A 16,532-nucleotide genomic window follows, 5' to 3' on the forward strand; every position below is an offset into this window, starting at 1 on the left:
AGCGTGCGCTGAGTGCTGAGTGCCGGAGGGGAAATCCATGACAGGTGTCAGAAATCCTCACAAAAAAAAAAAAAACCCACTAAGAATACAATTCAAATGCAAAACGGTGTGTAGACATAACTGTATGTATTGTGAATAAGTTGTTTTGTGAATCAGGTTAGTCACCGAAAACCTTCAGTAAATCAAGGCCTTTGTGTTTTACTGATGTTTGTTCATGAGTAACATATGTACAGTATTTACAGTTCTGTGTAAACGTCACGGGCACCCTATGTATCTAGGTATCTGGTGCAGTGCAGTTTTTTTAGTACCAATTATTTTACAATAGATGTTTATTGTATGATTTCTGCATTATTGAGTCAGTACAAAATCATTTTATATTTCTAAACAAAACTTTTCCAACATGAAATAAAATGTTCCAGAAAATTGTTTGTATGTCTGTAAAGAAAGCAACATATTACTTAAAAGACCACATTTCAGACAAAAAACAGTGAAGGCAGCTGGATTTTGCATGTAAAGTCTCCAGAAGAAGTGCAGCAGATTATTCAACATGCTCAGTAATACTTACCAGCCAATTTCCTTTTAAAACTGCACCTTGTTATACCTATAATAACAACAACAACAACAACAACAATAATAATAATGTTTTATTTATATAGCGCCTATCCATAGCTCAAGGACACTTTACAATCAGCAACAAACAACACTTCAACATACAGACAAAAAAAAAAAAAAAAGGCATCAGAAGTAGAGAGGTAGTGTTGGGCAAAGAGAGAGGATTTTAACTGTGATTTAAACAAGGAAATGCAGGATATGTTTCAGAGATTTTGGGGGAGTGAGTTCCATAACTTAGGGGCTGCTACGCTGAAGGTTTATCCAATAGCAATGGAGAGACAGAATTTAGGGACACAGAAGTCCTTATGTTTGATGAGCAAAGGGAGAGTGTTGGCGTGTAAATGTGCAGTAAGTCACAAAGGGTGCTAGACCATTTAAGGCTTTGAAGGCGAGGAGCAGAAGTTTGAATTTAATGCGACAGGAGACAGGTAACCAGTGCAAACCAGCCAAAAGTGGGAATAATATGTTCGAAGCGTTTTGTATGGGTAATAATGTGTGCTGCAGAGTTTTGAATTTATTGTAATTTGATAATCAAATTCGATGGGAGGCAATTGCAATTGCAGTAATGTCTTAATGTTATGAATGTGTAGCAATGTGGCTCGTTTTGCAGCAACTATGCCACGCCTAGAAAACAGGGAAAATAACCCAAATAAAGACACACAAATACGTTCCACTTAGAACAGGCAAGAGACATGGGGTTAAAAAGACTGACCAAGAATTATTAAAAAAAACAAACAGCAACCAACAGTCAGGCATTGGTCAAATAAAACAGTCATAAGAAGAAATTAACAATCATAGGAGGACTGAGGCTTCCTGTATGAAGGGCAGGCTAGTACGACAGCACCAGCTATACAAAAGGGAAAAGAACCCCACCAATCAGAATCATACTCACAAAATTCACTGCAAATAAATACAGCAATAATAACGACCCTTGGTTAAGTAAAGTCTAAGGTGCAGCCCAGAACTCCCTCCTCAGCCTCAGGAAGCACTCAGCTCCTACAAGGAGAAAACAAAGACGCAAGAAAAAAAAAATCAATTACAATATGCTCAAAGCAGGCAAACAAAAGTATATAAAAAAAACTGGACAAAACAAACAAAAAAAGACAACCTTACTGTCACAAAAACACAGATAACCCCAAACTCAAACTGATTACAGGTAGCAAGTTTACCAAAGCTGACCAAAACCACTACTACCACATAGCAGTATCAGCATAATTGATAAAGACTGTTACAACACAGTTCAATTAAAGAAAACTGATCTTAGTGACAGTAACCAACACAAAGCAAAATAACGAAATAAAGCAGAGCAAAGCAAAGCAAAATAAAACTGCCCAAGGCAGCCCAAAGCAAGCAAAGCAGTCCAAAACCAAACAGCAATGTAGCTCCATGAGTGAGGGGGAGGAGCTATACCGAAACGACCACACCTCACTCAGCCCGCCTTAACGCATGCAAAATCGAGGACCCTAAGAACAAACAGGTGTTACAACCTCAATTTGGAAAGCATGCAAGATCATTTAACTCGAGTAAAAGAACTAAACGATTTACCTACCGTGATCCGATGACAATATTCACGATGGCACATACCAAAATCATATGATAGCTTCTTTAGTAGTTGTGACAGCAACAGCTGGCGCTCCGACCGGGGCTATGTTAAACTGCCATACTACACAAATGGGAGCCCTGACGGTACACCGCACTGAAAGTAAGCAGCACACCACACCCGCACAGTCTCGGTAGCCCAACGTCACACTAAACAAGTAAATCACATGATAAGTGGACAACACTAGCATCAAACAGCTAAGCGACAAAGCTAAAAACACATACCGCTGCAGTTTGTAGCAACGAAAGGAATGGGCGGGTTTTTGACTATGACACGTTTTGTGAGGCATAAACAACTACTTATATACTGTGGTAGGAAGATAGCTCATTGCCATGTAGTTAATAAGGGTGACGTTTTAATCACAGCACACACCTCACTACATTCTACCCCTACTTTTGTATCGTCGCCCCCACAAAGCACTGCCATTAGTCCCAAGGCCTAAACAACCCAGAACTAATGCTATATATAGACCCTGGGACAAATACTGCATCCCTTACATTCTCCACTGCTCGTGGAAGGTGGTGGAAATTAGAATGTTGTCCTGCTGTGGCTCGTCTCGTTCTTCGCACAGCTCCAACACCATCCCTAGGCTGGCCCAGGGGAAGAAAAACAGATGTACCCATGGGACTCTAATCAACCTCAACATCGCGCACCAACTCATTGTTTACAGAGGGCAGACACACCACGTCAGAGGGCCCTACTACTTCTGGAGGAGGTAGCACTGGTGCTTCTGGAACCACAGTTTGACCTGACCCAACCTGAGAGACGTATGAAATAGCCACCCAAAGGTCCAGTTCCTCAGAGTCCCCTGATGAAGAGAAATGTCTAACTGGGGGGCTTTCAGGAGGGACAACAACTGGGAAACCTCAATGTATTCGAGTCTTCATCATAGAACGATGGACATGCTTAATCTTACCCAGATCGTCCACAGGTGCAACGGCATACACACACCCTCCATCTTTTGGTGCCCTCACAATCTCATACACCACTGAGCTCCACAGGTCCTGGATTTTATGACGACCTCTTATGCTATGATCCCGGAGGTAAACCAGTTGACCCTCCGTCAGTGGTGGATCACGAATGTGTTGGTCATGCTGCTTCTTACAACGTTCAGCAGCAACCTTCAAATGTTCCCGTGCCCCCTCAAATGCCACATGCATCCTTGCTTGATGCTCTACAATCCACTCATGAACTCCCCCCTCGCTAGATTCCTGAACCCTACCTAACAGGAAGTCAACAGGGAGTCTAGGTTCCTGACCAAACATCAGGAGATATGGAGACTCACCTGTGGCCTGGTGAGTATTATAACAAAACAAAATCTGCGGGAGACAAGATGCCCAATCACGCTTCCTGGAAGCAGGCAGAGGGCGCAAAAGGTTATGAAGGGTTCGGTTGAACTGTTCACATTGGCCGTTACCAGCCAGATGATAGGGCGTTGTCCGAGATTTTTCAATCCCATAAATCCTACATAGTTGTTTCATAAGGGCGGACTCAAAATTCCGGCCCTGGTCGGAGTGGATAAGACCTGGGACCCCGAACCTAAAAAACCACTCTGTAACCAACGCTTGTACTACCGTCTCAGCCCGCTGGTCCCTAATCAGGACAGCCAGCGTATATTTACTGAACAGGTCTGTTAAAACTAAAACATTCTCATGCCCAGAACGAGAAGGCTCAAGCATCGTAAAATCAATAGCCAAGATCTCATTAGGCTTAGAAGCCAAAATATGACCCATATAGCCCTGGGCAAGTGTTTGAGTGTCTTTAGTCAGCTGACATCGCTCACATTCCCGACACCACTGTGCCAATTCTGCAGACATCCCTGGCCAATAACACCGCTAACGTATTAGTTCAGTAGTACACTCAACACCCTGATGTCCATGGTGTTGATACAACTGGGTCAATACGTCATGTTTTAAAGCCACAGGCAAAATCAACTTTAGCACCTCCTCACCCCCTTCAGAACGTGACACGCAGCGATAAAGGACTCCATCTTTTTTCAAGAGACGGTCCCATTGCTGAAGAAAAGTCAACACAGACTTGGGGAGCTGTTGGGACTCTGCAAAGCTGGGAAATGACCCCTGCTACCAAAATGCCAAAACCCTCTGAATATCAGGATCCACCTCCTGTAGCAAACTCAGGCCCTCACAGGAAAATCTGGGCAATGCTGTGATCACTGCTTGATCAACCTTTACTACCAGTTCTGCCTCCACTGCCTGCCTCACCAATGCTGGAATAACAGTCCCCGGTAAGTAATCTCCCGTGTCTCCTGACAAAACTGATTCTGCCTAGAGAGAGCATCAGCGTTGCGATTGCTCCTCCCAGAATGATACCAAATCTCAAAGTCAAAGGAGGCCAACTGTTGCCCAACGTTGTTCAGTAGCTCGCAGTTTACCAGATGTCAGGTGGCTAAGGATATTATCCATATTGACAATGCACTTCTGGCCCAGCAGGTACTCTCTAAACTTCTCTGTCATGGCCCACTTGAGCGCCACAAACTCCAATTTCATGGAACTATAGTTGGTCATATTGCGCTCAGTAGGCCTAAGACTGTGGCTGGCATAAGCAATAGGGTGCACCTTAGCTCCTTGCTCCTGTGAGAGGACTGCACCAAGCCCACTATGGCTAGCATCCACCTCCAGGATAAAGGGCTGGGAGAAGTCAGCATATGCCAACACTGGGGTGGTAGACAGCCTGTTCTTCAATCCCTCAAAGCTCACCTCACACTGCTCTGTCCAAGCCTCCGAAAACCCCTGGTTGTTTCGCTTTCGGAAATAACTTTTATTTTTAGAAATAACTATGTACTATATGTTCTGTATACACAGTGCCTTAAAATTAATCTGATTTGTCTGGATTACAAATGACACAGATTATTCCAGCCAGTATTTTTATTACAAACCAATTTCTTCTTAAAGTAAATCCAAGGTCATTATTTGTCATCAGATCTTCAGTAATGACCATTTCTTCAGTTTAATGCATTGTTGATCCATGAAGAATTTTTTTTTGCACACCTGGGTGCTGAAGAACAGGATTTATCTCTGACCAAATCTCTGACAGCAGGGCCATTTTTCATTGAGGGGGATATGGCGCAGAATGTTTCAGTAACCTTTGAGGTATATAAAACACTGTATAAGACTGTTGTGCAGTGTGGTCCGTCTGTCTGATGCTCCAATATGTACCTGGTGCACTCCTGAAGCATACTTGCATTGGTAGTTTCAGTATAGTCAATGTAGTCAATGTAAATATGGCCTTATCCTTTCTCAGGGAACTATTCAGTGCTTGCAGCTGAGTGTAGGTGAGGAATGTTGAAGGGATGTTTGCACACTTTCATTCTCATACCTTTTTCCAATATTTCCTAAAGCTCTTTGGCTCTACCCTCACATCTATCCTTTACTGACACTGTGACACTTTACTCTCTCCTTTACTGACACCTTTTGACAATGTGATCTTCTGTTCTGTTCTCAGTCTGTTTGAAAGGAGAGGAAGGGGTCGGTCTTTACCTGAGCCTCACTGTTTGTACATGCACGCATTGCTACTTGTGTTGCAACACATACTCAGCCACTTTGATCAAGCTGTTGGTTTTGATAATGCAGAGTTGTTTTAATATGTGTGACCTAAACCAAGCATTGCCCTGCACTTTGCATAAGAATCTTTGATGTTAGGGTACACAAGAATGGCTTCAGTCTACAGAATGAATTCAGTATACAGAAGTAGGAGTATTACATTTTCACAGAGGGCATCTTAAAAATCAGCTTCTGGTGGAGATTTTTGTATAAATGAGGAATTTTTTTTTTTTTTTTTGCTTTTTCTTTCCAAACAATGTGATTTTTTTGGCACCATTTTCAGAAACTCTCTTGTCCAGCAATTGATATGTATGTAATGCATGTAATTAATTTTTTTTCTTATAATGCCTGTGTGAGATGCCCACAGATTGTTTGGCTATAGATATAAGAGCCTGTATTTCTTCAGTAGGTTAATTGACAGCACTCTACTATACACATTTGGGTTTAAAGATTTCTGAGCTGTACATCTGTCTCAGATGGCTGATGAGTGTGTTATGAAACAGGAGATACTTTCAGACATGATCAGGAACTATGAATTTTTGTGTTCTGGATATCTGTGTATTTTTGATTTCAATCTTTGCAATCTCTTTTTTTGTATCTGGAAACCCTCTTTTTCAATTTCTGTAACTGGTTTGATAACTGTATTATTTTTCTGGTATTCTGGGCCTACTCTGGTGTGTGTTCACTCTCATTTGTACCTGGTGGGGTGATTCCTTGCCAAATGCTCTCTGCTCTCACATTTTCAGTTTTTAAAAATTAATTAAAACTTGACAAATAACATTCCAACTCAGTTTCAGTATTTCAAATATTTTAAAATTGAAAAAATATATGAGGAATATATATGTGTTTTAAAAAATATCTAGTGGTTTTGCATATTAATCAAAATAGAGTCAAGCAGTGGAGCTGCAGTGGATATACAGTGGGGGAAATAAGTGTTGAATGCATCATTTTTTTCAGTAAATATATTTCCAATGAGGTTATTCACATGAAATTTTCACCAGACATCAGTATTAACTCAAGAAATCCGGAAATATAAAGAATTCACAACATTAAAGTCCATAAATAAAGTTCTGTGTAATAAAGTGGAAAAACGTATTGAACACAATAACAAAAAGCAAATCCGTAAGTAATTATACCCCCTATCTGTGCAAATGAATATTAGCTGGGTTAGTAAATTAATGATCTATATAAAGGCTTTTCATTACCAAGGTGTCACACAAGAAACATCTCATGATGGGTAAAAGCAAAGAGCTCTCCCAAGACGTTCGCAACCTTATTGTTGTGAAACATATTGATGGAATCAGATACAGACGTATTTCAAAACTTCTGAATCTTCCAGTAAGCACCATTGGGGCCATTATCCCCAAGTGGAAGCAACATCACTCCGTCATCAACCGGCCACGCACAGGAGCTCCTCGCAAGATTTCTGACCAGGGAGTCAGAAGAATAGTCAGAAGAGTAGCCCAAGATCCAAGGACCACTCGGAAAGAGCTCCAGAAACACTTGGAGGCAGCAGGTGCCATCGTCACAGAGAAAACAATAGGCAATGCACTCCACTGCTCACGCTCACCCCGCAAGACTCCATTACTAAAGAAAAGGCATGTCGAAGCTCGTTTAAAGTTTGCTACAACTCATTTGGATAAGCCTATGAAATACTGGGAGAGTGTAGTCTGGTCAGACGAGAGAAAATGTAACTTTCTGGCTGTCATGCTACACACCATGTCTGGATAAGAAATGTCACTGCACATCACCCTAAAAACACTACACCAACAGTGAAGTTTGGAGGTGAAGCATCATGGTGTGGGGCTGTTTAAAATCACATGGTACTGTCAGACTTCATATAATTGTAGGAACGATGAATGGAGCCCTTTACCGGGAGATTCTTGAGAAGAATCTGCTGCCATCCACCAGGATGATGAAGATGAGACGTGGGTGGACTTCCAGCAGGACAACGATCCAAAGCATACAGCAAAGGAAACTCTCAATTGGTTTCAGAGAAAAAAAATTAAGGTGTTAGAATGGCCCAGTCAATCACCTGACTCGAATCCAATTGAACAAGATTTAAAGACAATATGTTTAGAAGAATGGGACAAAATCACACCTGAATACTGCGGAACATTAATTTCTTCATACAGGAAGTGTCTTGAAGCTGTCATTACAAACAAAGGCTTCTCCACTAAGTATTAAATAAATTTCAGTTCGTGTGTTCAATACTTTTTTCCTGTCATTCCTCTTTATTAAACAGAACTTTATTTATGGACTTTAATGTCACATATTTCTTTATATGTGTGGATTTCTTGAGTTAATACTCAAGAACGCGGTCTGGTGAAAATTTCATGCGAATAGCCTCATTGGAAATATGTTTACTGAAAAAATGTTAACGTGTTCGATACTTATTTCCCCCACTGTAAAATGTCTATCTACACACTCCTGTTAAAATGACAGGTTTTTGTGTTATACAGAGAGAGACCAAAGTAAATCATGTCAGATTTCTCACAAGAAAAACATCTTAGCCACCTAAATCCCCCCAAACTTTGTGGCAAAATGTATTGTGGTTTTGGAACAAATGTCTTGGTCCCAAAGCACAAATTCAAGTCAAGAAAAGTAATGTTTTTAATATTTTAGAATTGCCCAGTCTCTAAATGGCCCAGACCTCCTGTAAATCCTGTCAAAAACCTGTGAAATGATTTGAAAAGGGTTGTGTACAGGAGATTCCCTCACATCCCCTCGAGTGGAATAATAATAATAAAAAAAATCAAAATGTGCTCAAGTTTGTAGAATTTCACCCAAAAATACTGAGTGCTGTAATACAAGTGAAAGGTGTTGTATTAGTTAAGGGGTGTACACAATTCTGCAACCATGTTATTGTATTTTTTTTCTTTTACTTTTTCCCATAAAAGGTTTCGATTTGTTTTTCACTTGAGTTATGTTGGTGGCTATATAACATTAAATGTGGAAAAAGATCTGATCTCATGTTGGTTTAATTTTTCACAAAACCCTGCCATTTGTAAACTTTTTATATTTACTGTAAAGGTGGATCTAGAGGTGGAAATTGAGGTGACTGCCGATGAAGTAGGAGGTTTATTGCAGAAGGAGAAAAAGAATGCTAGATGTGGTTTTGTAAGATAAACTCTCATTTCCACCTATTACTAGCAGGCCACTTTTAATCGTCAGTGGACCTGTAAAGGTATTGTATTGTAATTTTATTATTATAGCATAAATTGTTGATAGGTTGTGCCTCAAATGATTAAATAATACATTTGAGTGATCACTGCTCTTACTGCTGTCTGACAGTTAATACTGCAGTCAAACTGATAACTGGTGTTCAAAATCCAGGTGAGGCTGGCCTCTGATGGTTGGAAGAAGGATTACCATAGTTTACACAACACGTCAAGGGTGAGAAATTATAATTAAGTTAAAGTATAGATAAAGTGTCAAAATCTTATTCAGTTAAAAGTGAGCATCCAAAAATGTACTTGAGAGAAAGTTGAAAAGCTACTTTTTAATGTATTCAAGTATTAAAAAGAAAAAAAAAATACTTTTACTTACCTAAAACTGTTCAGCAGCTTCATAATTTTGCCTCAAAAGGTCATTCAGTCTTTGTAACTTTGTTGGTCATATGCATGTACATTGCCCTCCACTAATATTGGCACCCTTTGTAAATATGAGCAAAGAAGGCTATGAAAAATTGTTTTTATTGTTTAACCTTTTGATTTTTTGTTTAAAAAAAATCACAAAAAATACTCTGCTCTCATGGATATCAAACAATTGCAGAAAAACACAGGGTGCAACAATTATTTTCACCCTTTTAGTAAATCCTTTGTGCTTCTCCCCTTTGCCAAGATAACAGCTCTGAGTCTTCTCCTATAACGCCTGATGAGGTTGGAGAATACATGGCAAGGGATCTGAGACCGTTCCTCCATATAGAATCTCTCCAGATCCTTCAAATTTCGAGGTCCATGCTGGTGGACTCTCCTCTTCAGTTCACCCCACAGGTTTTCTATGGGGCTCAGGTCAGGGGACTGGGATGACCATGGCAGGACCTTGATTTTGTGGTCAGTAAACCATTTTTGTGTTGATTTGGATGTATGTTTTGGATCATTGTCCTGCTGGAAGATCCAACCACAGCCCATTTGAAGCTTTCTGGCAGAGGCAGTCAGGTTTTTATTTAACAGGTCTTCATCAAACAGCCCCAAAACATTAAAGATCCACCTCCATATTTAACCGTGGGCATGAGGTACTTTTCCATATGGCTACCTCTCTGTGTGCACCAAAACCACCTCTGGTGTTTATTACCAAAAAGCTCTATTTTGGTTTCATCTGACCATAGAACCCGATCCCATTTGAAGTTCCAGTAGTGTCTGGCACACTGAAGACGCTCGAGTTTGTTTTTGGATGAGAGTAGAGGCTTTTTTCTTGAAACCCTTCCAAACAACTTGTGGTGATGTAGGCAAGTTCGGATTGTAGTTTTGGAGACTTTCTGACCCCAAGACACAACTAACTTCTGCAATTCTCCAGTTGTGATCCTTGGAGATTTTTTGGCCACTCGAACCATCCTCTTCACAGTGTGTTGAGACGATATAGACACATGTCCAATTCCAGGTTGATTCATAACATTTCCAGTTGACTGGAACTTCTGCATTATTGCCCTGATGGTGGAAATGGGCATTTTCAATGCTTGTGCTATTTTCTTATAGCCACGCCCCATTTTGTGAAACTCAACAACCTTTTGCCGCACATCACAGCTATATCCTATGTACAATTATTTACAGCCCTATGAATTCATATGAAAAAAAAAATTGACGTATATTCCCATTGATATTTTATCCATTGTTATGAATGATTAAGGGAATTTGGCCTTTGTGTTACCTCATATTTATACCCCTGTGAAACATAAAGTCATGGTTGAACAATTTCCTGTTCCTAGTCACCCAGTATTTTTGTGAATTTTGTGAACTACACTGATCACTGGTGGAGAAGACTGAGTAGAAGCTGACCTGACTAAATTGTTAAATGCGTAACATTATGTGACGCTACACTTTATGTAGTTATTTAGAGAACTTTGATTCTAAGCCAACATCAAGGATGAACAACACGAAGAGAGAATTATTGATTTCAATTGATGAAACAATGGAGGACATTTGGAGTTATGCTAAGAATATATTATTTTGTAATCCAAGTAAAGAAATTCAGCTGAAGATTTCACATGACTGTCTCTTAAATGACAACATACTGTCAATTCCTCACTGTTAGCTCTCTATTTGCAATGTATGGGTTCTGTCACACACTGTTTAGTACGGGGGCCCAGTAGTGCACAACACAACGGAATTTAAAAAGCAAACATAAGTTAACAACGCAACGGAATAAAGCTGCAACACAAATTAAATGCTCCAGACCACTAGGGGGCAGTGGCAGCATGGGACCCCCCCCCCCCCCCATATTTCTAGTGCTATTGCATGTTATTTCATGAATTGACCCATTGAGATTATCAGTCGTGATATTAAAACATTCAGTAAAAGTATTTAGTTGACTTAAAACAAATTACATACATTAACTTACACAGAGCATCTATTGGCATGTCCCAAGGTCTGCTTCCCATGATTCCTTACACGGACTATGGCGTGACTTGCAGTTACTTGTTGTTATCCAGTCGGCACTCATTATGCTAAAGATATTAATTGTTTGGTGTTAAAATAAATAAATAATGTAGGAGCACAATCATTTCAAAAGCTCAGGCTGGATAATGTGGTAATTTCCTTGCCTTCATTTACTGAGGAATGAGAGGACAGTGTGAAGACATCATGGCGCACACACACACACACACACACACACACACACACACACACACACACACACGCAGCAGCGAACAGCAGGAGTTCTCTCAGAACTCAGTGCAGTGACATTTTCACAATCCACACAGTTATACTACAAGATGTATTAAAAACTAATGAGAAAAAACAAAATAAATAATAGTAATTTAATAAAAGCTATGGGAAACACTCTATCCGACATCCGCTATTGCGGTCACTTCTGCTAAATACCGGAAATTTAACCCATAACCATTTCTCCAGCGGTGGACAAGACCAGAAATAGTTGGGTTTTTTCCCCATCCCGACACTTCCCCCTCGTGATCAGGAGCATTTCCATTGTGTTGTGGTTTTATTCAGTTGTGTTGTGGACTTATGTTTGCTTTTTAAATTTCGTTGTGTTGTACACTACTGAGCCACCGTAGTTTATAGTCTTGCCACATAATACAGAACTACTGGTTTAGCATTATTTGTGAAATGAAAATGATCTTTGGTAAACATGTTCATTTGGATCCATTCTCAATAATATTAGTCCTTCCCAGTAAAGAATTAGCCTCTGGAACAATTTACCAATTTACACGCCAGTTTATTTCCTGCAACAGACACAGTGTAAACTTCTTCTTTTACACTTCACTCATACAAGGACAAACAGATTTAGTGCAAACAGATAAAGAATGTGAATTAAATGTAAAATAATCAAATAGGACAATGGATACAGTAAATTGATAACATTAAAAACAGTAGAATTAGTTACAGTGTGTGCTCTGATAAAAAGTCAAACATGAAATATTTCAAAAGGTCTTTAAAAAAAAAGACAACTTAGAGCACAAAATAAACATTATAGCTAGCTTGAGTCATTCAGTGTGTCTTGTTCAGTTACTCAGTACATGAACATTATGTGTGTTAGAAATTGATATTTAGAAAGTTTGTTATATCACAATTTCATGCAATAATTTCTGCATCATAGGATATGTGAGGATTAGAACACAACACAGTATGTTTGATATGTAACACAATACATCCAGGAGAAAAAAATATGGCACAAAGGCCTCCCCCTGGCCAAGATGGGGCCCTATGTGGCTTAATAGACAAGCCAGCACTGCAATACCATAGCCAAAATGAATGGTTTTCATACTGTACACTACATGCAATTACAAAAATTGGGCTCATTTATTGAACTGGATACGACGGTGTTTACAAAAGAAATTTCGTATTCCTGAAAATCCCATAAATTTGGAAAAATGTACTTATACTACTCCTTCTCCTGAGTGTGTATAAATTTACGCATAAGAAGACTAACTAATGTAAACCTAAAAAAATGACATCAAATAATATAATTTGCATGGATCACGGCACTTTTATATCTAGAATATACTGTCCATTTTAAATTGCTTATTTTTATTACAGTTACAGCATTAGCAGACGTCATAATCCAGAGAGACTTAGAAAAGAGCTTTGGAGTCAATCAAAAGCACATCCTCATGCTAGGTCATGGACTAAGAGTACCATTGAACATTTAGCCATAGACAAATGCCTCACGTGACAGAAGATTTAGATTTAAAGCTGGCTGGTAAAGACTCTTCCTCTCCATTTCCATGCCTACACCACCCATACACAGTACCTCACAAAAGTGAGTACACCCCTCACATTTGTGTAAATATTTGATTATATCTTTTCATGTGACAGCACTGAAGAAATGACACTTTGCTACAATGTAAAGTAGTGAGTGTACAGCTTGTGTAACAGTGTAAATTTGCTGTCCCCTCAAAATAACTCAACACACAGCCTTTAATGTCTAAACCGCTGGCAACAAAAGTGAGTACACCCCTAAGTGAAAATGTCCAAATTGGGCCCAAAGTGTCAATATTTTGTGTGGCCACCATTATTTTCCAGCACTGCCTTAACCCTCTTGGGCATGGAGTTCACCAGAGCTTCACAGGTTGCCACTGGAGTTCTCTTCCACTCCTCCATGATGACATCACGGAGCTGGTGGATGTTAGAGACCTTGTGCTCCTCCACCTTCCGTTTGAGGATGCCTCACAGATGCTCAATAGGGTTTAGGTCTGGAGACATGCTCGGCCAGTCCATCACCTTCACCCTCAGCTTCTTTAGCAAGGCAGTGGTCGTCTTGGAGGTGTGTTTGGGGTCGTTATCATGCTGGAATACTGCATACTGATCATGCTCTGCTTCAGTATGTCACAGTACATGTTGGCATTCATGGTTCCCTCAATGAACTGTAGCTCCCCAGTGCCGGCAGCACTCATGCAGCCCCAGACCATGACACTCCCACCACCATGCTTGACTATAGGCAAGACACACCTGTCTTTGTACTCCTCACCTGGTTGCCGCCGCACACGCTTGACACCATCTGAACCAAATAAGTTTATCTTGGTCTCATCAGACCACAGGACTGCAGTAATCCATGTCCTTAGTCTGCTTGTCTTCAGCAAACTGTTTGCGGGCTTTCTTGTGCATCATCTTTAGAAGAGGCTTCCTTCTGGGACGACAGCCATGCAGACCAATTTGATGCAGTGTGCGGCGTATGGTCTGAGCACTGACAGGCTGACCCCCCACCCCTTCAACCTCTGCAGTAATGCTGGCAGCACTCATACGTCTATTTCCCAAAGACAACCTCTGGATATGACGCTGAGCACGTGCACTCAACTTCTTTGGTCGACCATAGCGAGGCCTGTTCTGAGTGGAACCTGTCCTGTTAAACCGCTGTATGGTCTTGGCCTTTGCTGCAGCTCAGTGTCAGGGTCTTGGCAATCTTCTTATAGCCTAGGCCATCTTTATGTAGAGCAACAATTCTTTTTTTCAGATCCTCAGAGAGTTCTTTGCCATGAGGTGCCATGTTGAACTTCCAGTGACCAGTATGAGGGAGTGTGAGAGCGATGACACCAAATTTAACACACCTGCTCCCCATTCACACCTGAGACCTTGTAACACTAACAAGTCACATGACACCTGGGAGGGAAAATGGCTAATTGGGCACAATTTGGACATTTTCACTTAGGGGTGTACTCACTTTTGTTGCCAGTGGTTTAGACATTAATGGCTGTGTATTGAGTTATTTTGAGGGGACAGCAAATTTACACTGTTACACAAGTTGTACACTCACTACTTTACATTGTAGCAAAGTGTCATTTCTTCAGTGTTGTCACATGAAAAGATATAATCAAATATTTACAAAAATGTGAGGGGTGTACTCACTTTTGTGAGATACTGTATATATTTTTGTCTAATTTGCATATTATGCAAAACCTACTTTTGAGAACTTTTCCTAGGATTTTTGTCCTAGCTTCACTCTTTTGATGTCAAACTACTCAGCAGAGTGTGATGTAATATACGTAACTATCAAAAATGTATTGACATTCTTAAACAATATGGCTGCCACATATCAGTCAATTCAAATGCGGCAGAGCCTAATTTACTTACAGCATTAAGATAGGGTTATCATTAACATATTGCCATCAAATTTGGTCATTATTTCCAACATCCCACCCCTTACTCAGCCAAATGAAATAACACATATCCACCTGAAGGGGGGTGCTATAATAAATGAATTTATCTTTCAGACTGATTATTATTATTATTATCCATCCATCTTCTATACCGCTTATCCTTCTTCAAGGTCAAGGGGAATCCTGGAGCCTATCCCAGGGAGCATCAGGCACAAGGCGGGGTACACCCTGGACAGGGTGCCAATCCATCCATCGCAGGGCACAATCACATACACACTCACACACCCATTCATACACTACGGACACTTTAGACACGCCAATCAGCCTACCATGCATGTCTTTGGACTGGGGGAGGAAACCAGAGTACCCGGAGAAAACCCCCGCAGCACAGGGAGAACATGCAAACTCCGCACACACAGGGCCACGGTGGGAATCGAACCCCCGACCCTGGAGGTGTGAGGCGAATGTGCTAATCACTAAGCTACCGTGCACCCTATTGTTATTATTATTATTATTATTATTATTATTATTATTATTATTATTATTATTATTATTATTATTATTATTATTATTATAATAAAAGTTACATATGTATGATTTCCTATGTATGATTTCCACTGCTTAAATAAGTGACAACACTTTCACCTTCTGCACTTTATTTGACAAGAGTAAAAAGTGTGCTAACAATATTGTTAGTTGAGCTTTTTATTATTTAGTTCTTTTTACTTATTTCCCAGAGAAGACCACGGCCTACAAACATGGCCAACATGGACTACAAGTCCTGTCACTCACACCCACTGTCACAGTTACCCGATTATTGATCATGCACATCTGAGTTCAATCACATGCACACTCACACACTCATTCTATTTAAACACTTTAACATAGTGAAAGACATACTGAGTCTTTGTTTACTGTGCATGCCTTCCTGGTTTTTGAAGCTGTTCTCTTTTCCTAGTTATGCGATTCTGGATTTTAACCAGTTTGTCCTGTTTGCTGATCACCTGACTCTGTGACTACTGTATATTTTTGCTCCATGTTTTGTGTTTGTCTGCTTTCCTTTTAAATAAAGTGTTCACCTGCAACTGCATCCATCTCTGTTACTTGACACACTTAAGAATGTTATCAATCAAGTATTGAGGTCTATTACGTAGTAGATCTCCATTAGAAAGCTAAGCTTAGCTATTGGGAATTACTGTCTACTGTATGTGTTGAGAAATTAATGAGTAGTTTTTTGTTATATACGAGCCATAGTTAACTAGTTACATATAACATAGTTAACAGGGAAATGAAAGACTCTGTAATTACTGCTTAATGGTGAACTCCTCCTAACATACCTACTGAATAATACCGAGTAACATGCAAACCATTCATTTGTTCCTGCTTAGTTCTTGCATAGTTACCTATGTGTTATAGAACAGTGTTACCTATATCTGAAAAGCAGTGAACCTAGTGTATATTTCATATCTCAGATGACATTTTGACAATA

The sequence above is a fragment of the Ictalurus furcatus genome, chromosome 10 (genome assembly GCF_023375685.1).
Source record: "Ictalurus furcatus strain D&B chromosome 10, Billie_1.0, whole genome shotgun sequence".
Lineage (NCBI taxonomy): Eukaryota > Metazoa > Chordata > Actinopteri > Siluriformes > Ictaluridae > Ictalurus > Ictalurus furcatus.